Below are 20,684 nucleotides of genomic sequence, written 5' to 3'. Positions count from 1 at the left end.
TCTAGGATGTCACTCCTATTTTAGGAGCCTTGTCTACCTCCAGGTGAATTGGGTTGTGTCTGTGTCTGTGACCCAGAGTAAGCGAGGGAGCCCCATTTGCCAGCATGCTTGCGTGAGTGCGTGTGGTACATGTGTGTTGAAGGTGCACGCGTTAAGTGCTAGCACGTGTGCATGCCTGTGTGGGGATGTGGAGGCCAGAGCTGAGTATGTCTGGGGTTCTGCTTCAGCATTCTCCACTTCCTGAGACAGGATCTTTCACTAAGCATGGAGTTAGACTGGCAGCCAGAAAGCCCCAGGGATCCTCTTGCCTCTGTATGCCCCAGGGTTACAGGTGCGTGAGGCCATGCACCGCTTTTCACATGGATGCCGTGGATCTGAACCCAGCTCCTCATGCGTACACAGCAAGTACATACCTACTGCACCCATAGGCGTGCTCGTCAAGTACATACCTACTGCACCCATAGGTGTGCTCGTCAAGTACATACCTACTGCACCCTTAGGCGTGCTCGTCAAGTACATACCTACTGCACCCTTAGGCTTGCTCGTCAAGTACATACCTACTGCACCCTTAGGCGTGCTCGTCAAGTACATACCTACTGCACCCATAGGCGTGCTCGTCAAGTACATACCTACTGCACCCATAGGCGTGCTCGTCAAGTACATACCTACTGCACCCATAAGCGTGCTCGTCAAGTACATACCTACTGCACCCATAGGCGTGCTCGTCAAACGCTCTCTAATTGAGCCACGGCCCAGGCCTGCCAGCACTCTGAAGCCTTCATGGTACCCTGTGTGCTAACATCCCCTTTGCCAAAGCAAGTCCTGACTGCCATAGGCTTAGAACAGGAAGTCCTATGAGGGGCTGATGGTGGGTGTGCACACAGGGAGAAAGGGACTGATGGCCCCTGCCCTGAATGCAGCCGGACAGGATAGGACATGCTCACCACACCAGTTCTGACATCAGAATGAATGGTCCCGCCAGATGACAGGGATTTACGACGGTATCACCAGCATCCACGAGGCCCCAGGAGTTCAGAGTAGGCAAACTGCTGAAAGATACTAATTAGCCCTGTGAGGAGCTGACCTGTGTGGATCTTGGATGTGTGACAGCCGAGACCCTGGGGATGCTCTGGGCAGGCAGTGTCATAGCTTCTTCCTGACCATGGCTGCATGGCTGGCCTGCACTGCATGGCCAGGGGAGTAAGGGACAAGAGGACCTGGGACAGCCAGCCTTCCTTGGGCCCTTTCCCAGGTTGGGTTCTTGGTGGGTGTACAGCAGTGCTGTGGGCAGAAAACACACCAAGGACAAACAGTCCAGTTCCCCTCTGGTGGATTTCTGCGACCTTTTCCAACTTGACATTTCTCAGTCTGATGTCACCAAATCCTCACCTCAGCCGGAAGTAGCCCTGCTGTTTCCTGCTGCTCATCAACAGGGTGGGCCTCTTAGAGCATTTCTTCTCACCTCTGCCCACAAGAAGGGAATGAGACTCCACCCAAAATATCTGGAAAGGGGACCTGGTGCAGGGAAAAAAACACAGGTACTGGGAACCTCTGTACACACTCCCCATGCTAACACAAGGGCAAGCTGCCAGGGTGATCCACCTCTTCAGGTTCTGTGGATTAATCCAAAGCTCTGGGTCTCAGTATATGAGCTGCTGTGAGAGCATTCGATCTCAACCATCTTTGGGAAGACTGAGGCCCAAGGCTTTCTTTGCAGTCAAGATGCCTGAGGCCCTGGTCACTGGCCAGTGGACACACTGGTCCCTGTCCTGCCATGTCTACATATATGTCCAGTGAAGACATGCAGATCTTGGAAAGTCTAGGAGTTCTGGAAGCTTCCAATCTTCCAGTGCTGCTAGGAAGCACTGCCCAAAACTTCTAGACACTGTTTGTCAAGGAAATAAATCACAAGGAAATAACACACACACACACACACACACACACACACACACACACACACACACACATACACTCACTCAGATACACATACATACATGCACACACATAAACACACACTGCTTTTATTATATATAGTTTTATTGTGTTAGAGTTAAACCATTTCTTTTCTTTCTGTTTAGACAAAAAAGGGAAAATGTTGTGGAATACTTGTTTACACTGTGAAGATGTGTCTTTGCCAAGACACCTTCTGATTGGCTTAATAAAGAGCTGAATGGTCAACAGCTAGGCAGGGAGGGGCTAGGCAAGACTTCTGAGGACAGAGGGGATTCTGGGAAGAAGAAAGGCAGAGTTACCAGCCAGACGGAGAGGAAGCAGGATGGGCATTGCAGAGTAAAGGTAACCAAGCAATGTAAAAGAACATAGATTAAAAGATATAGGTTAATTTAAGTTATAAGAGCTATTTAGGAACAAGCCTAAGCTAAGGCCAAGCTTTCATAATTAATAAGTCTCTGTGTCATTATTTGTGAGCTGGCAACCCCAATGAAAAATCCATCTACACAAATATACACCCATAGAGCCAGAGATTATTTGATGAAGTCCCCATTCCTACCAGCATTGGGAATAGCATTAATAACAATAGCTAAACTTGATTTAATGAGTTCATCTCACAAATAATGAACTCAGCTCTTCTGCTACCTTCTGACCTTAGTATGCCTTGCATTTCACAGATGAGACCATGGCATGGGGATATTTAACAGTTTGTCCAAGGTCAAACCACTAACAGCAGAGTTGTGGCCAGAACTCAAGTTCCCTGGCAGTCCAGATCTCCAGGACTTTCTGTTTCTTCCAAGATTGCCAAGTAGTGGATCTGAGGCCCCTTCCTGGAACCAGAGGTGGAGTGCTGATCTTGGGAGCATCTGTGTGGCCTCTCTCTTCTCCTCTAGTCTTGAAGCCCATTGACCTAGGCCCCAGTGCACCTAGGGGATCCAGGATGGACCAGGCTAAGTCTTTAGACACGTCTGTCAATCAGTCAAACTTTTCTGTGACATCAACTTGCAGTATCAATCCTTGAGCCTCCCTTCATGGTGGCAGATGTCGAGAGCCTCACACCCATGTGACCAGGAAACTAGAAAGTGCTGCTTTACAGGCTCACTCTGAAGAGCAAGGAGCCGTCTTTCCATCTCACAACCTCAAGCTGGGTCAATCACGACCATTAAGCCGTTGGAGAACTAATTCTGTGGCCCAAGTTAACTTGTGCTTATCAGCTCAGGTCTGTATTGTTCAACCCATTGCCGGGCTGGAGACCACGTGAGCCTCGGGGCTGGGCTGCTCGGCAGGCCTGGAGAAGGGGGTAGATGCTGACAGGCAGCAAGCAAATGAACTTGGGGGTCAAAAGAGCAGAGGAGGCGTGTCAGAAAGGAAACAAGCCCCAGAAAACAAAACCTTGCCTCCCAGAGTGGTCCCCTGCCTCGGGGAATGGGCAGCTGGACAGGCACAGCCTGTATCCTGACTCTCTGTGAGGCATCCTGGCGGGCTTTGGAACTAAAGTCAGAGAGGAGGATGGAGAGTTGGGAGACACAATAGGAGGGGGGAGGGAGGGACTCCCTGGCCTTCTTTTGTTTTGCTGGCTGTGTGTACTGGTGTCACCCCTCTGCTGGAAGCAACTTCCTGAGGTTTCTGGGGCCTTTAGGGTCTTGTGAACTTGGGGCCTTTGCACCTGTTATGGCTTGAACACGAAGGGTCCCCCTTCACATTCACAGGATCGTAAACTGAGGCTTGATCTTCAGCTGCTGGGGCTATTTTGAGAGGTTCTGGAACCTTTGGAAGGTGGTGGATAGTTCTTTGTGGTATCTTACCCCTGGTCCTTTCTCCTCCTCCTCCCTCCCTCCTCCCTCTCTCCCTCCCTCCCTCCCTCCCTCCCTCCCTCCCTCTCTCTCTCTCTCTCTCTCTTTCTCTCTCTCTCTGCTCCCTGTCCACCATAAAGGAAACAGCTCTGATCTACCACACACTTCTGCCACCATTTGATGTTCAGGCCCGGAAGCATGGAGCCAAGTGACAAAGGGACTGAACCCTTTGAAACCATGAGCCAACTGAAATCCTCCGGGAAGCTGTTTCCATCAGGCACTTTGTAACAATGATGCAAAGATAACAAACACAACATACTGTGACATCTGAAGTCCTCTGCCTGACTCACATCTGAGGAAAGCAGCTCTAAGAGAATCAAGGACACTGTCACAGGAGATAGGGGCTGGCGTCTCACTCACTCCACCCCAGGGAGCATGGCAACCTCACGTGACACCAGGCGGAGCTCTGAGGTTCTCCCACTGCTAGCCCCATGTGGGAAGCCTGTGTAGCAGAGATCTTCTAGACAGTAGCTGCAGTGTGAGAGCCCAGCTGCCCTGTGTTCTCCGTGAGGCTCTCTAGGAGCATTCCAGATGTGCTTTGCACAAGGCAGCAGCACCCCTTGTACAGCTGGGGACACAGAAGTGGAACTGTCTGCAGTTTAGCAGGCTGGGTTCCTCTGCTCCCTGCATCATACTCTCCAGGGTGCTGTGACTTTCCAGTTTATGTGCTGGCTGTCACTCAAAGCCAGCCAGCAGCCCTAAGCCAGTATTCAGGGTCCACTTCCCATGTAAAATCAAACAAATGGAGGTCTAGGTGGGTCAGAGCATTTGCTAAGCAAACATAAGAACCAGAGTTCAAATCTCGGGCACTCATGTAATAAAGGCTGCGTGGTGTGGCTACTCTCAGGCCTGTAACCTCAGCACTGGGATGGAGACAGGCTTGCCGGCTGACAGCCTCACTATAGCTTCCGTGAGAGACTCTGTATCAAAGGAATAAAGTGGAGAGTGATGAGGCAGGGCATCTGACATCTTCCTCTGGCCTCTGTGCACGAGCCTGGGCATGTGTAACCCATCCACACGATGCACACGCAACACACACACACACACACAAACACACACATACACACTGAAAAAATGGGCCTTGTTCTTTAAGTGACCTCATCGTGTAGTGGTTTGGAAAAAGAAGCATTTCCTGGCTAGACTCAGTCCAAAGTCAGCAAGTGCTGGTGGCCTCTGGACTAGTGGCAGCCCAGAGCTGGGAGAGCCAGGCACAACGCTTGTCCTGGGGCTTTACCTCAGAAGGCCGGTGCAACCCTGCTACGTAGGATGTGTTATATATATGCACCCTTCTAAAACTAGAGGCCAAAGCTATAATCGAAGGGCAAAGCCAAGTCTGACCAACTGAGTGCGGTATTAACAACTCACGGTTTTTATCTCCCCAAGTTCTTCGCAGGGCCACCGAGGGCAGAGGCCTGTCTTTACAGGAAGATATGGTACAATGTCTGACCTTGTTTGGACTTAAAGGCCTCCAAGTAACTTGTTCCAGCACTTAGAGGCGCATCAAAGCCAAATGTCTCCAAAAACTGGGCCTCGGGCCACCAGGAGAGGAAAAGAGGCCATGGGCTTGGCAGGAGCGTGTCATCTGAGTGGAGGCTGGAACCAGGCCCTGAGGAGTGAAACTGCTCTGAGGCGAGGACAAAGGCTTTCCTATACCATACTGCAGCCCAGCCTCACTCGGCTCTATGGCTCTGAAGCCATACCCAGGTGCTGGGTTCCAGAGAGCAAGGCATGGGCGGGGGATTCGGGCTAAGGAATGGAGGAGTTGGGCATATGCTATTATTACTCAGAAAGATTCAGGGTGCCCCTTTTTGTCCCCCACACTTGTAAGATGAGAAAATAAGGTATAAATAGCCCAAGGGGCTCTGTGCGGACACTTTTTTTTCTAAATGCAAATTTGTGACACCTACAGACAAAGGGTGTATCTGGCCCTTGGAGTCAGAAGAACATGAAGGTGTCAGCGGGTGGGAATCGGAAAGTGTCGCCTCCAGAGTTGGCTTCAGCACACAGGATGGCTCATCCTCGCTTCTGCACTGTCCTCCGCTCTCCAGTTTCAGAGGACGTCAAGAAGCAGCCCTTGTGAACTGGAGTTCTGGGTCAGAGGGGAGGCAGACCCAGGCAGCACTACACAGAGCAAGGACCAGAGTCTCAGATCAAGCAGGGTTTGCAGCAACTCAGAGCCTGTTAGCCTGACCTGAGTGAGGCTGAAAGAAACCTCTCCTTTGATTACACAGAGAAATGGGACCTTAGAGTAGCTGTTACTTAATAACTGCAGGTTTCCAAGGCAGATAAAATCTCTCCAGCATGTTTGGCCCTGGGGTGTAGACATCAAAGCGCCCTGGTGAGCCCTTGGGTGGCCACTTGATTCTGTCTCCTCTCCCCAGTCATCACTGGTCTGTAGCTAGAAGCACCCTGCTCGTGGCCTCCCCACATCTGTCCTTCTGCCACCAGAGATCCTAGTAGAGCTGAGGTACAGAGGCAGCATGTTTGTGTGGCATGTGCATTGTACATCCCTGCAGACCCTGCAGACTTCTAGGCCTGATGCTAAGAGATTCATGAGGATGAGGACAGTATGGTTGACAGGAACCAAAGAGAAGGGCAGGCCCAGGTCTGTCTATGCTTCATCTACCCACATCTGGTGCATTCAACCATGCTGGGCTGTCTCTGTCCCCACAGGGCCACCTGGAGGGATCCAAACCTTTATGGGGGCAGCATGCATCCCTGAGCTGGTACAGGGGCTGCAGGAAGGGCATCGAGAGGTGGCCAAGAGTGGCTTTAAGTTCATGGACACATCCTGGTGTCTGGTTTGGGCCCGTGGAGACGTGGAGCTACTTTTCTTAGAGAACGTGCTCTTTGGTTTTTTTCATGTCTGGAGAACTCTGGTTTTCATCAGGAGGACCCTTATTTTTAAGGCATTAATAACATCTGGCATCAATAATCCCAGCACACTGAAGCCGCAGAGCAGCAGCAGTGGGGAGCCCCAGAACCTGGGAAGACCCTGTGGGGACACCTGGAAAGTTGACCACAGCTTCCAGAGACGGGCCCAAATTCTCTCCACAAGTTTCTGGCCCATAGGAGCCTCTGCGTGAAGACAGCCTTTAAAAAAATAGAATTACAGCAGTTCTAGGACCCAGGATTATTTTCCTAAGTAAGAAGGCAAGGAGGTGACATCATTCCACATCTACAAGAGTCTTTTCAAGTTGGGGACACAGAACTATCCCTCTGACAACAGCTGTATTTTCTCATTCCCCTGTGTCCTGTGCCCTCTGAGGACACCACCCTCAATGTCTTCAACCACAACCCACCTAAGGATGCTCAGGGTGGACATGGTGATGTCTGGTGGAAGATGGAGACCAAGGTTCCAGGAGAATCTTCTCCAAGAGACATGTCTGCCCCCTTGCCCTGTAAGGGGCACTGTCTAAAATAGTGTACATGTTTAATTTCCTTCATGGCCATGTGTTAAAGGCTTGGTCCCCAACGCAGGGGTTCTAGGAGACAGTAGATTCTTTAAGAAGTAGGGAAGAGTAGGAGGTCCTTGGTCACTGGGGACAAGCCTTTGCAGGAGACTGTGACCAACAGTCCCTTCCTAGTCCTCGTGTTCTGGTTGACGAGGTGAGTGGCTTGGTTCCACCACATGCTCCCACCGTAGTGTGCTGCCCTGCCATAGGGCCAAAGCAGCGAGGACAGCCAATCACGAATAAACATTTTTCACCCTCTAAGTAGGTTATTCAAGGTATTTCGTCACATAACAGAAAGCAGACTATCATGCAGAGGGCTCACGAGAGTGGAGGGCTAGATGCCGGTGACCATACCTCACTCATTTGTCACACTTTCTCATCCATTCACATATCCGATCTCTCACGCTAACCACAAGGGAGGTTTTCTTGTGGGGCAACCCCTTTTCCAAGGTCCTGTTTCATGGAAGATCTCCTTAATTTCCTCTTGCCTTTGCTACATCTAGTTCACAGTGTTGTCAGCTGTAGCCTGGCTGGGCGTCCTCACTGCTCTCTCAAACACCCCACTCTGAAGATTTCTTTACATTTTTAAAGTCATTTTCCTTATGTGTGTGGCTCTTTTGTCTGTATGTGCATCTGTGCATCACTTACATGAGGCGCCCATGGAGACCAGAAGATGAGATTGTATCCTCGAACTGGACTTAAGAGTTGAGAGTTGCTATTTGGGTGCTGGGAATCAAACCCAAGTCCTTTGCAAGAGCAGCTGGTGCTCTAAACTGCGGAGGCCTCTCTCCCATCTAGGCTGTCCATTTCTTACCACATCTGGTCCTACTCATCTTCTCTCAGTCCCAGAACACGTCCAGTGTTTCCTCACCTCAGATCTGCCCACCACACGGTTCCTCGGCTAGGACATTCTTCCCTGCTCCTCTCCACTCTGACTGCATCTTTCAGACTCCCTGGCCACCTCTGCCCCCTCACCTGCCTCCTGGGGACTTGTACTCATGTGGTCTGCTTTTGTTACAGTCTGTTTTTCCTTTGAAGACAGGTCCCCAGCTCTGTATTGCTCATTCGAGTCCTAGAGTCAATGAATGGCTTTTTTTATTTGTTTGTTTGTTGTTTTTTTTTTAAGACAGGGTTTCTCTGTAGCTTTGGAGGCTGTCCTGGAACTCGCTCTGTAGACCAGGCTGGCCTCGAACCCACAGAGATCTGCCTGCCTCTGCCTCCCGAGTGCTGGGATTAAAGGCGTGTGCCACCAATGCCCAGCAATGAATGACTTTTAACCTGGAATCTTTTGCAATCAAGCTGTGAAATTTTTACCTTCAACTCCTTCATGTCCTTTGGCCAAGGTACCCATGCAAATATCTGCCCTCCCAGGGGTCCCTCAGGACTGCTAAGGAAAGATGCCATTCTCGTGTGGGTACACAGCTCTACTTGGTGGCCCAGCCCATGGGAAACCGTGGTTTCCTTCTAGCATTGGGCCTGCTCATCACTGCAGCGTGGGCCTGTGAAGGGAAGAGGAGGCTGAGACCCTAGAGAGGCGCTGCCTTCCAGCAACTTCTCCCACCAGCCTGACCCCACTCGTGGTCTCTCCACAAAACCCGCCAAGGCGTACTGTGCCTCCCTGTGGCTCTGTGGCACGTCATCTTTTCACACTGATGGTGTCTGGAACGCAATCTCCCGCCTTTCCTTGCAGCTCTCTTCTCCCGCTGACTTACTGCCAATCTGTGAGCACTGTTTTGGTTTTGCCTTTGGTGTTTTGATGCTGTGAAGTCTGCCTTGTTAACACCAGGTGCTGAAAAGTGAAAACTTATCTCATTCATCAGCACCATCAAAGCAAGGCGGGGTAGGACGGTTTCAACTCGTCCAGAGTGTCCCGAGGGCATCTGGCCTCTTGTCAACTGCTCTCCCCTGGAGGGCACAATGCTTATCCACCCAAGTCCTGTGCATCTGCCCAGCCGCAGCTTTGCTCAGTGAGGTCTCACATGATGTGCCCAGGCACAGGGAAGAGTTGCCACTTCTCTGCTGAGGGTGTCTTCTGCCATTTGACTGTGAGGCACTAAGAATAGTATTTTTTCTGGTAGCAGAGTTTTAACCACCTAGAAAGCTTAATTAAGATTTCCCACTGCATTCTTTTAATTGAATTAGTAGCAAGAGAGTATTTTTAGGACCGAGGTGATTATTTCATGTAACAGATACATGTCCGGATATTCTTAAACCTCTATATAGGCCAGAGAAGCTAGAGAGCCGACTCCATGAGTCTGAAAGCACAGTGCCTTGCTTCTTAGACACGACATCACCATGACAGTTATTTATTCTATTCATTCATTATTTACAACCCTCAATTCTTTTTTTTTTTCCTAAGCAGAGCGAGGAGGACATTTTTTAATGAACATGTAGCCCAGTCTGGCCTTCAACTCTTGATAACCACTCTCCACCTCCAAGTGCCAGGACCCACCCTGGCACTCACCTTCGGGAGGGAGAATTTTTTTAATGTTGCAGAGTGGTGGGCACTCGCTGGTTTTAAGTTCCCTTTGAGCTGCCGGTCTGAGCCTGGCTCCTTCCTAGTTATCAGTAGCGTTTGGCATTTCTCTTGTGTTCGGAGGAGCCAGGATATCACTTGGTGGAGACTTTGTATATAGTATGCTGCTTTGAAAAGTAGAAGTTAACAGAAGGAAATTTTGCTAGGAGGAAGCTGCAGGTTCAAAAAGCAAGCAACCACATAGCTAAAGCCTGAGAGTGTGCATTGTCTCACCGGACACAGTAATAATTCAAGGCTCGTTGTACCAGATGGCGTGTTTTCAAAAGTCGCTAGTGAGAAACACCACATGAAATGTTCCAAGAAAAACTCCCAGGGTTCCCTGGAAGGGCCTTTCTGTACAAGAGGGGTGACAGTTATTTCAATGTTGGCAGTGGGGACAATGCAGGGTGCAGCCTCTGGTCACCATTGCAGGCCAAGCCTACCCAACGCTGGATGAGCCCATCAGGAGCAGAGGGCGCGATCTGTGGAGACCATCTGCATTCGCACGCAGCAGCTTTGGCAAAGGGACTCAAGAGGGATCCTGAGAGGAACCCAAGGGTGAGGTAGGGTGGGGTGGGTGAGGCGGGATGAGTTCTATTTGTGGAATTTTCCACCTCCTTGGAGATGGGCTTGCCAACTGAGATACATCAGTGAGATCCACGCGAAGATATGGGACTGGGCAAGAGTGTCCCAGAGAAAGGTGGCATGTGAAGACAGCTCCTGAAGGTGGCCACAGGCACATGTGGAGATCAAGTTATTTCTTGCTTTCTTTTGATATTGGTGGTATCAGATGATTCTGCTCTTTAATCTCGTGTTTCCATGCCTGTCTTTAGATTTTCAGTATTTCTCATGTCTTCTGCCAAATGTGGCAGATCCAGGGGATTTTTGTAAGAACCATGCATCATTTCTTTGCACTCGTGTACAGTATCTTAACTTGGACTCCCTTTGACCTGCGAAACCCCAGTATCCCCTTAGCTTCCTACAGAGTAGGCTATGGTGGGTTCACTTAGAGTCTAAACACTGGACCCCAGTCCTTGTCCAAAACAACCAACATCATTACCATCTCCATCATGAGCCTGAGGATAGTCTGGAGTGAACTCAGCTGAAGGCAGGAAGCACCCAGCAAAGCAAAAACAGGACACTTGGAACCCCAAGGTTGTGGCTTGGTGGAGGCAGAGGTGCGAGCCCACAGTATCTCTATCCTTACATTTAGATTTTCTTCCACTGAGCACGGTGCATAACATTAAAACAGAAGACGGTGAGGAAACTTGGACACTGGAAAACCCAAGCCCGATTTTAAGATTTGCTGTCTTCTGTAAGTTTTGGTTGTTTTGTCTCCCAGCCCTCCACACCCTCTTCTCTTCATTCCAATCTCTTCACACCTGTTAGTCTGCTGAGCTTCTTGGCCACCAAGGCACCAGGAGGGTGCGATTCTCTATTCTTCCTTAGCCTGCGCATCCGGCCTCCTGCGCATCCGGCCCAGATTTTGGTGCCATTTTCTCCTTGGCATTGACACAGCTCTTTCTCCGAGCTGTTTGTTTGAACTATTGCTAGATCCCAGGTTCCATTTCTCAGTGACCCTGCGAACTGCTCCTATTTTGGCCATGCTTCAGATGCAAATGAATGCATTGGTTTAGCTTTAAGTAAAGGCTTAATTGATCCAATCTCAGATCATTTTGTTGTTGCCCTTAAACAAAGCGCTGAGCAGAGACAATTTTGAGAAACCTTTGTGAGACCTCATGGCAGTGGCATGCCAGTCACAGGAACCCAACTGTATTCTGAATTTGTCATATTGCATGGCTCTACTAAAAAATGAATTTGACACAAATGAAAGTGTCAAAGTTTCCTAAGATTGCTCAGGTTGAAAAGAGCTAAACTAACATGTTTAAAACAGAGCAGTAATGCAACACTAGCTTATTAAAAAATTAATCTCTTGCGCTGGAGAGATAGCTCAGTGGTTAGGAAAACTAGCTGGTCTTCCAGAGGTCCTGAGTTCAATTCCCAGGAGCCACATAATGGCTCACAACCATCTGTAATGAGATCTGATGCCCTCTTCTGGTGTGTAGACATACATGCAGACAAAACACCATTGTACATAAGTGAAAAGTGAAAAAGACCCTCTCTCCTCTTTATTTAGAATGATGCCAGTTCTGACCTACGATCAGTATCTACTATAGTCCGCACACTATCACAGAGGGCAGGTTAACTCTTTGCCATTGGATCTAATAGTGCCTTTTATCAAGTTCAGAGTATTACAAACTGCCTTCGGTTATTCTGAGACTATCTGACAATACTATGAATATGTAATGATTTTACTGAAAAGATAGGACTTTTAGTAAATAATTCCTCCCTGTGCATCTTTGCTCTCCATAAAGAATGATATACCAAAATAATTCTGGGAATCTAGGTAAAAGACAAATGCGGTTTCCAACCACTTGAAAGCACTTCTTAGTACTGTATGGTTTCTCACTTGTTTGTAAACACATCGGTTCAAAAGTGTCTGACGCTCAGTGGGCTCTTGCGGGGTCTCACTGCAACGGTTACTGAGGAAGCCATAGTGGATGGCTATTACAAGAGCTGAGCTGCAGGAAGTGAGTCACTGCGCATGTGCCATGGCAGCATATGGACCTGGGATCCCTCATCTCTGTTTCCTGGCCATCCCTGAGATAAGCTACTTCCTTTGACACATGCTCTGGTTGTCATGATGATGTCCTGCCTCACCCCAGGCAGAAAGCAACAGAGGCAGTAGATCACGGAATGAGACCTCTGAGACCTGGGGCTAAACTATAGCATGAACCTTGTAACTTTCTTGTCTGGGGAGATGCTTTGCTCTAGTGACGGAAATAAACACAACCAGCGAGAACAAACTCTAAGACTAGATGCCGGCTAACACTGTTCCCCTTCCCTTTACATCCCGCCGAAGCAACAGCAGTTTTTGTTTGTTTGGTTGGTTTGATTTGGTTTTTCCAGACAGGATTTCTCTGTGTAGCCCTAGCTGTCTTGGAACCAGCTCAAACTCACAGAGATCCACCTGCCTCTGCCTCTCCAGTGCTGGGATCAAAGGTGTGCACCACCACCGCCAGCAGCAACAGCAGTCTTTATCAACAGCTTCTGGAAGTGTTTTTGGACGAGCCCATGTTTATTAACAGACATGTAAGTTAAGTTGCCTCACCAGGTATGATAAAACAGAGATTAAAAATTCATCTAAGTTGATTGGTCTCCAGTATGTTTGCAAGATTGCATAATGTTCATGATCAATTCCAGACTATTTTCATCACTCTTCCCCACAAATTCCATCACCATCCCAATCACTATCCATTTTTTTTCTCCCCCAGCCTCTGGGGACCATTAATCTACTTCTATCCTTATGGATTTGGAGATTTTGGACATTTCCTAGAAATGGACTCATCACGTGTATGGATTTCTGCATCTGGCTCTTTTCATTGCTTCTTATGTAATAATGTGTCTGCACGTTTCCACATAGGCTAGTAGCTTATTCATCTTTACGTCTGGGCCACGCTACACCATATGGAGACATGGCCCTTTATTTAGCCAATCATCCATGGAGGAGCAGTAGAGCTGCCCCCACTTTGAGGGAAAGGCGTCCGTTACTGTCTGTCTGGTTACATGAGGACTGTATGTTCTGACCAGCAATGCATGACAGTTTCACCCCCTCCCTCCTGACAGCACTTTTGTCCACTTTTTAGAAAAACCGGTGAACATTAAGTGGTGTCTCCTGGTTCTCACTACTTCCTAAATGGCTCTGATGGCGAGTTTCTTTTCACCTGGTTTGGGATGTTTACATCCAGTCTTCTTTGGAAAACACCTATTGAAATTCTTTGTCCCTTTAGCTGGAAGTGTTTCTTTCTATTGTTGAGCCATAAGAGTTTGGGATACTAGGCTCTCATCAGATACATGTCCTGAGAGCATTTTGACAATACGCGCTGTCCTTCTGCTTCCTTGGCAGCGTTGCTTGAGGCATTTAAAAGCTTTGATAAAGCAGAATTCATTTTTTTTGTTATTCATGAAATACAAATGCATGCAGGTTTATTCCTTCATTTTCTTCTAAGAGTTTTATTTTATTTTAGTTCCTAAACTGCAGTCTATGGTCCATGTAGAACTCTCTTTTGGATGCGGTATGAGGTTGGGGCCTAATTTTGTTTTGTTACATGTGACCATCATAGAAGTATTATTGATAAAAAGGCCACATATTCCCTCATCAAACTGTCTTGGAACAATTGCCAAAATTAAGTTAATCATAAATATTGGGATCAATTTTTGGAATCTCAATTTTATCCCAATTATCTCTATGTGTAACTTTGTGTGATTATAGAGTTGTTATTGTAGCATGTTTTGAAATTGAGAAATGTGAATCCTCTTAAGATTATTTTGATATTCAATGTTTTGCATTTTATATTAGTATAAGCTAAGTATTCTTTTTTTCTGAAACATGTACACCTAGAATATTGACAAATTAACTGAATTACAAATTGATTTGGGAAGTAATGCTACTCAAGAGTCCTGTCTCCCAGCATGAGGAAATTACCTATGTGCCTTTAGCTTTTTCACTGTTTTGTGATTCTTACTTCATGAATCTTTGCTTCTTTTGTTAAATTTCTTGCCAAATACTTTATTCTTTTTCATACTACTGGAAATTGAATTGTCTTAATTTTAGTTTTCTTGGAGGTTGTTTAGTAATAGTATATAGGAAATCAGTTCATTTTTCTGTATTAATCCTGTCTGGTGTGACCTAGCCAAATTTGTTATCTCTAATAGTTTTCTTTTGGATATGTGTATCTCCTATATATGTATATATCCATGCATATAATAGTTTTCTTATGGATATATGTCTCCACATATATTAGGGTTTTTTTTGAGACAGGGTTCTCTGTGTAGCTTTGGTGGAACTCACTGTGAAGACCAGGCTGGCCTCTAACAGAGATCTGCCTGCTGATGCCTCTCAAGTGCTGGGATTAAAGGCGTGCACCACCACTGCCCATCTATAATAGTTTCTTATGGATGTGTATATATATCAGTATCTCTATATATAATAGTTTTCAGACAGGGAGGGAGAGGGATTATTTTTCCATTTTTTTGAAACAGGTACCCCCAGCTGGCTTAGAACTATGTAAGCCTAGGCTGGCCTCAAACTGCCCCTGCCTCTGCCTCCAGAGTGCTAGGTTTAAAGGTGTATACCACCATGAATGGCCCCCATAATATTTTTTTCTGTGCAAGAGCATGTCACCTGTAAATTTTTTCTTTTCCAATTTAAATGCCTCTTATTCTCTCATTTTGCTCTTTTCTTTGTCTGGAAACTCCACATTGAACAGACACTGAGAGGATTATCTTTGCCATGTCCTGCTTTCAGGAGGTAGAGGAGAAGCTTATGATATTTTCTCATTTGCCACTAACAAATTAACTGTGGGTTTTTGTAGTTTGCTTTATATGGTCGAGGAAGTTCTCCCATTTTTATTTTTCTGGATGCATTCATGAAGAAAATATGCTGAATATCTGTCAAATGTTAAATCTTTTCCTGTAGCTACTAGCTCTTGTTTTGTCCTATATATTAATAAGGTGATATAGTATATTGGTTGAACCTTTTTCTACATTAAACTTTGTATCCCCAAGATGAATCATATTGGATGATGGTTTATAATCATTTTCTCTATGTTGCTGGATCCATTTTGTTAATATCTTGTTGAGAACTACATCCATATTAAGCAATATTGGCCTAAAGATATTTTTACTTTGTCTAACGTTGGTATATAATAATTGGTCAAAGGAATGAGTTGGGAAAGGTATTTTCTATAATTTGTAAGAAATGTGTTCATAATTAGTGTTAAATACTCTTGAAATACTTGGAAGACTCCATCAGTGAAGGAATATATGCACAGCAACCAAACCCTTGACAAAAGGGTTTACTTGAGGATCACAGTGGAAGGTACAGCCATCATAACAGAAGGTCTAGTGGCAGGAGCTGAGGGTGACAGTCACTTGGGGCTCACAGTGTGAAGGTACAGCCCATCATAACGGAAGGTCTAGTGGCAGGAGCAGAGGGTGACAGCTGGTCAGGAAGCAGAAAGCAACATGTGTCGGTGCTCAGGTGGCTATAGCATGGTGTTACTCACAGTAAGGTGGGTCTTCCCGCTTGTATTAACCTAACCACAGCCATGCCCAGAAACTCATTTCCATTGTGGTTCTAGATCCTAACAAGCTGAAAATCAGTATTTTCCCATGCATCAAAAAGACACACACACGTGTTCCCATAATTCTTTTATTTCTGTAAGGAATAATCCTTCATGCTGTAGATCTCCTACATTGTTTCTAATCTAGCTAAAGGTGTGTTGATTTTATGTTTTCCAACCAGTAGCTTTTATTTTGTTAAGACATTTTAAAAATTATTATTTGTGTGTGTGTGTGTGTGTGTGTGTGTGTGTGTGTGTGTGTGTCTGAGTGCCGCAGCTTGAGTGTGGAGGTCAGATAACAACTTCTAGGATTTTCCCCTTCTGTCTTGTTAGGTCCCTATTTCTGATGCTGTACTGCATATTCCATTCTAGCTGGACCCTGAGCTTTGGGACAGTTTTGCTGAGGAGTGTGCGATTATAAATGCCTGTCACCACATCTGAATTTTATGTGGGTTTTGGGCTTTGAACTCAGGTACTCAGGCTTGAGCAATTAGTGCCTAATGTGGTGGGCCGTCTCTCCACTTCCTCATTTATTTTACTCTAGTCCACATCACTCCCGTTTCCTTGCTTTATTTGTTGTTCTTGTTTTGTGATGTCAAAGGCTACGTTATTAAGAGCGTTCTTTTTTTTTAATTAGGCATTTATGGCTAGTTATTACCCACTAAGTGCTGCTTTATCTACACCATACATCTTTATGAATATGAATCTATATATGTCATACACACACATACTTTTTTGAGTTAGGCTCTTGCTATACAGTCCAGGTTGGCTTCTAATTCACCACAACCCCCTCAGTCTGAAGCTTAGTCACCAGGCCAGTGATCAAGCCATCCCAGTGGCCATGGTTTACATTCTTTAGCAATTTGCTTAGTGTTTTCCTTGATGTTTATACTCAGTATCCTAATTTATAACCTGTTTTGATTAATATGAATGGCATACAAAAATTTGGCTCCTATTTGTGCTGGTTAGTTTCTACTGTCAGTTTGATGTAACTTGAGTCACCTGGGAAGAGAGAACTGTGGTCATGTCTATAAGGAATTGTGATGGATTTGGGAGGACCCAGCACACTGTGGGCAGCTCTATCTCTGGACAGGTGGGCCTGAACTGCACAGCAAAGCTAGCAGACAAAGAGAGAGCATGCTGGTGAAGAGCACTAGGCCATGGTTTCTTCTGCAGGGCATCCCACAGTGATGACTGTTAGTTGGAACTGTACGTTGAAATAAACCCTTTCCTCTCCAAGTTGCTGTTGGTCTTGGTGTTGATTACAGCACCAGAAAGCAAACTAGACTACTATGTAAATTTTTTTACTGTCCCCTGGCTTTGTACTTTTGTCACATAATTTTTGTGTGACAATTACCATAGATTAATAATTATTATTTTATACAGTTGCTTTGTAACTCAGGAAGGAAAGAGAACCATGCACAGAAATGAATTTCTCTTATTTTTACTTAGTTACCTTTCCCAGCACTCCCTTCCTCTGTAGACTTGAGTTACTGTCTCCTCTCATTCAGCATGATGGACTCTGGCTGGCATGACCAGAGGGAAATGTGCCGCTGCTAACTCATGGGGGGGGGCTACCGTACCTTTGCCTCTGAGGCTGGGTGGACACACAACTATTTGATAGTCATTTACTTTCTGCACTTGGATATGTCACTCCACTACTTCCACTCTCCATGTTTTTGATGAAGACCACCCAGAATTTGAGCTGTGTCTTCCCTACTTCAGGACTGTCTTGGACAATGTGACTATGTGCCCAGTCACGGGTATCTTTGAATTTTTCATTCTTGATATACACTGAGCGTTTTGAGCTGTAAATCAGTGATTTTCACCCAATTGGGGTCTTTGGCCATTTAAATTTTTTGTCTTCCCCCTTTAAAGAGTCCAATCAAGCATAAGTTCAGTGCTTGGTAATATTCCACAGGTCTCTGAGACTATATTTTCTTCTCTCTTTTTGTTTGTTTCTGCCCTTTGTAAATGGATAATAATCTCTGAGACCATTAATTTTTCTTCCTTCTTTTTGCTTTTATCTTTTGGAACTGGATAATCTTAAATGACCTATATTCAAGTTTTATCATTCTTCCGGCAGCTCAAATGTGATGGCGGGCAGACCTTGTGAACTTTTCATTTTAGTTAGTGCTTTCAACTTCACAACACATGTTTAGTATTTTCGATTTGGGAAAACATCAGTTTTATACTGCCCCACCCCGCTTTTAAAGTCAGGTAACCCACACTGGCCTGGAGCTCTATACAACTGAGGACAAACGTACTTCGGCCCTCTTGCCTCTACTTCCCAAGTTCTGGGGTTGCAGATATTTGCTACCATGTGTGGTGACGTATTATTTATGATTTATTAAAGCTTGCCTGAGGGCTCAGAAAGCAAAGCTAGCCACAAGCCACAGAGGTCAGGCGATGGTGATACACACCTTTAACACGAGCAGCCATACTAGCAAGCCACAGAGCCAGGCAATGTTGGCACACCCCTTTAATCCCAGGATTCAGGAGACGGATCTCTGTGTTAGTTCAAGGCTGCCCTGAGCCACATGAAATTGATCCAGTCCTAAAGACAAACGGCTCACACAAAAGTGATCTCAGCACTTGGGATCCCATGCCTCTAATCCCAGCACTAGGGAGGCAAAGGGTCTTGTTTGGAGATTTAGTTTCCAGACAGAGACGCACTGGAGTCTGAGAACTCGTGGAGACAGGGCCGCCATTACAGCCTGAGGTAGAGGTAAGAGCTACGGGCTTGGCTGCTTTGCTTATCTGACCATCAGTCTGAACCCCAATGTCTATCTCTGGGTCTTTTATTATTCATGCTACAACCATGGAACCCAGGGCTTCACATGTACTGGGCAAGCTCTCTACCAGTGGAGCTCCACCCCTGGTTCCCTCCTTTGAGTGCAGTTTTCATTTATTACATGTTTTTCTCATATATTTCCTTGTGTCTTTAAATGTTTCACTTTGGGGGGGGGTTGGAAAACTGGGCACTTTACAGGACATTGTGGTGACTGAAATCTTATATGCTCACCTCCCTAAGAGGCTCACTGTAGTTGTGGCTTTGGGTTTTGGCTGAGTCTTCAGGGTAGCTCAGCAGTCTGCATTCTTTGTCTGCTCTGGTAGCTCAGAGATCAGCCAATGATAGGACAGAGATTTCCTTACCTGGAACCAACACGTCTCTCCATGTGTGCTCCGGGCTCTGAGTGCATGTAGGGACAATCCTTCCACACCCAGTCAGAGGTGACAGCACTGCCTTTGGCTTTACGGTCTGCTTTCACAGAGCCTCAAGGGCAACTTAAGATGAGCCCTTAGGTGCTATCAGGTCTTCCTGAGCAAGGGGAGGACCCTCTGGACGTGCAAAGCCCTGCATATGTGTGTGACCATCTGACCCTCGGGAACAACAGAGCTTCCTCTAGCCCCCTGGATGCCTCGTTCCCCAGACCTGCTGGTTGTTTTATGTCCTGGAAAAAGTAGATTCAAACATTCTGGACAATTTTCTATTTTCTATTTGCTTTTATGAGGTATGTATAAATTTCAGATGTCTTTCACCCACCATTTTGCTGGCCTTGACCTAAATATATAAAGTGTCCCCCACCCTCCTTTTTTTTAGAGACAGGGTTTCTCTGTAGCTTTTGGACCCTGTCCTGAAACTCACTCTGTAGACAAGGCTGGCCCAGAAGTCACAGAGATCCGCCTGCTGGGACTAAAGGTGTGAGTTACCCCACTGCCTGGCTTAAGGCCCCTTTCTCTTAGCAAAGTGAATTTGGTTGAAACAATGAAGATTCTACCATACCATCTACATTTTTGAGCATTTGCATAATTTAGGTTCAATTATTCTTTATATGTTACTTATATAACAATTATTCCATAAGCATGTGATCAAACTAGATATAATATACATTTTAGACAATGCAAATGCTCCAAGTCGATGTATTTATACACACACGCACAACCTTTAGAACACATGAAAAACAAAACCCAATAAACATTCTTTAACAAAGATAGAGAGATTAATCCTGTCCCTACTGCAAAGTGACAAAACTTAAAAACCCAAACCAAACCCAGTAACCCTTGTGTCTTAATTTCATGCAGGAATGATCTCCAAAGGCTCTACCCTCTGCCCCGCCTCCACCTCTGCCCCGCCTCCACTCTGGCTGCAGGCAGTACAAAGGACCATGCAGTCATGCTTCAAAGAGCATCTTGGGCTGTGAAGCACTGTCTTTTCCTGAGGATGACAGTCGCTGGGCTATGCTCCATCTCTTTCCTACAGACACTCGCATCACTCAGATCTACTAGCTGATGTCACTGGAGGTACCTCCTGGATAGGAACAGTCAGACTTGGGTTTAGACACGGAGCTATCTTCAGGAGTATGGGTCTTGTAAAATCCTCTCTGCTTAAAGAAAAGGCAAGATGCTCAGAGTTACTGGAGAAATATTGTGGAGGTTTGCTGGAACAAACAGGGTGTACAGAAATCATGAAAACTAAAAACATTACGCTGGCCCAGTGATCTATAAAGCTACACAAATATGAAGTGAGTGTGTTATGTCTTAGCATCTAATCACAGGAGGTTGCATGGCGTTTGTCCATTAAATCTGTGCTCATAACTTTAAACATGCTTTGATTTCCATCGAAGCATTTTTCACATTTGAACCTTTTATGGTCCAAGTAAGGTCTGACTTTTCAACTTGAGAAATTTACTTTTACCACTCATCTTAAAGCTGGCTTTGAAAG

General features: G+C 46.1%; 1 long non-coding RNA gene across 1 annotated transcript; it reads left to right on the top strand.

The window, feature by feature from the left end:
* The first annotated feature begins 11,794 nt into the window (after positions 1-11,794).
* Positions 11,795-20,484, top strand: LOC121133659. Its single transcript, XR_005870610.1, has 2 exons — positions 11,795-12,926; positions 20,045-20,484. It is a non-coding gene; the product is annotated as an uncharacterized LOC121133659 (long non-coding RNA).
* Positions 20,485-20,684: the final 200 nt, after the last annotated feature.

This window comes from Mesocricetus auratus, unplaced genomic scaffold (assembly GCF_017639785.1).
Source record: "Mesocricetus auratus isolate SY011 unplaced genomic scaffold, BCM_Maur_2.0 Super-Scaffold_4256, whole genome shotgun sequence".
Taxonomy (NCBI): domain Eukaryota; kingdom Metazoa; phylum Chordata; class Mammalia; order Rodentia; family Cricetidae; genus Mesocricetus; species Mesocricetus auratus.
The sequence above is the reverse complement of the archived record's forward strand: the minus strand, read 5'-3'. Positions and strand labels throughout refer to the sequence as shown.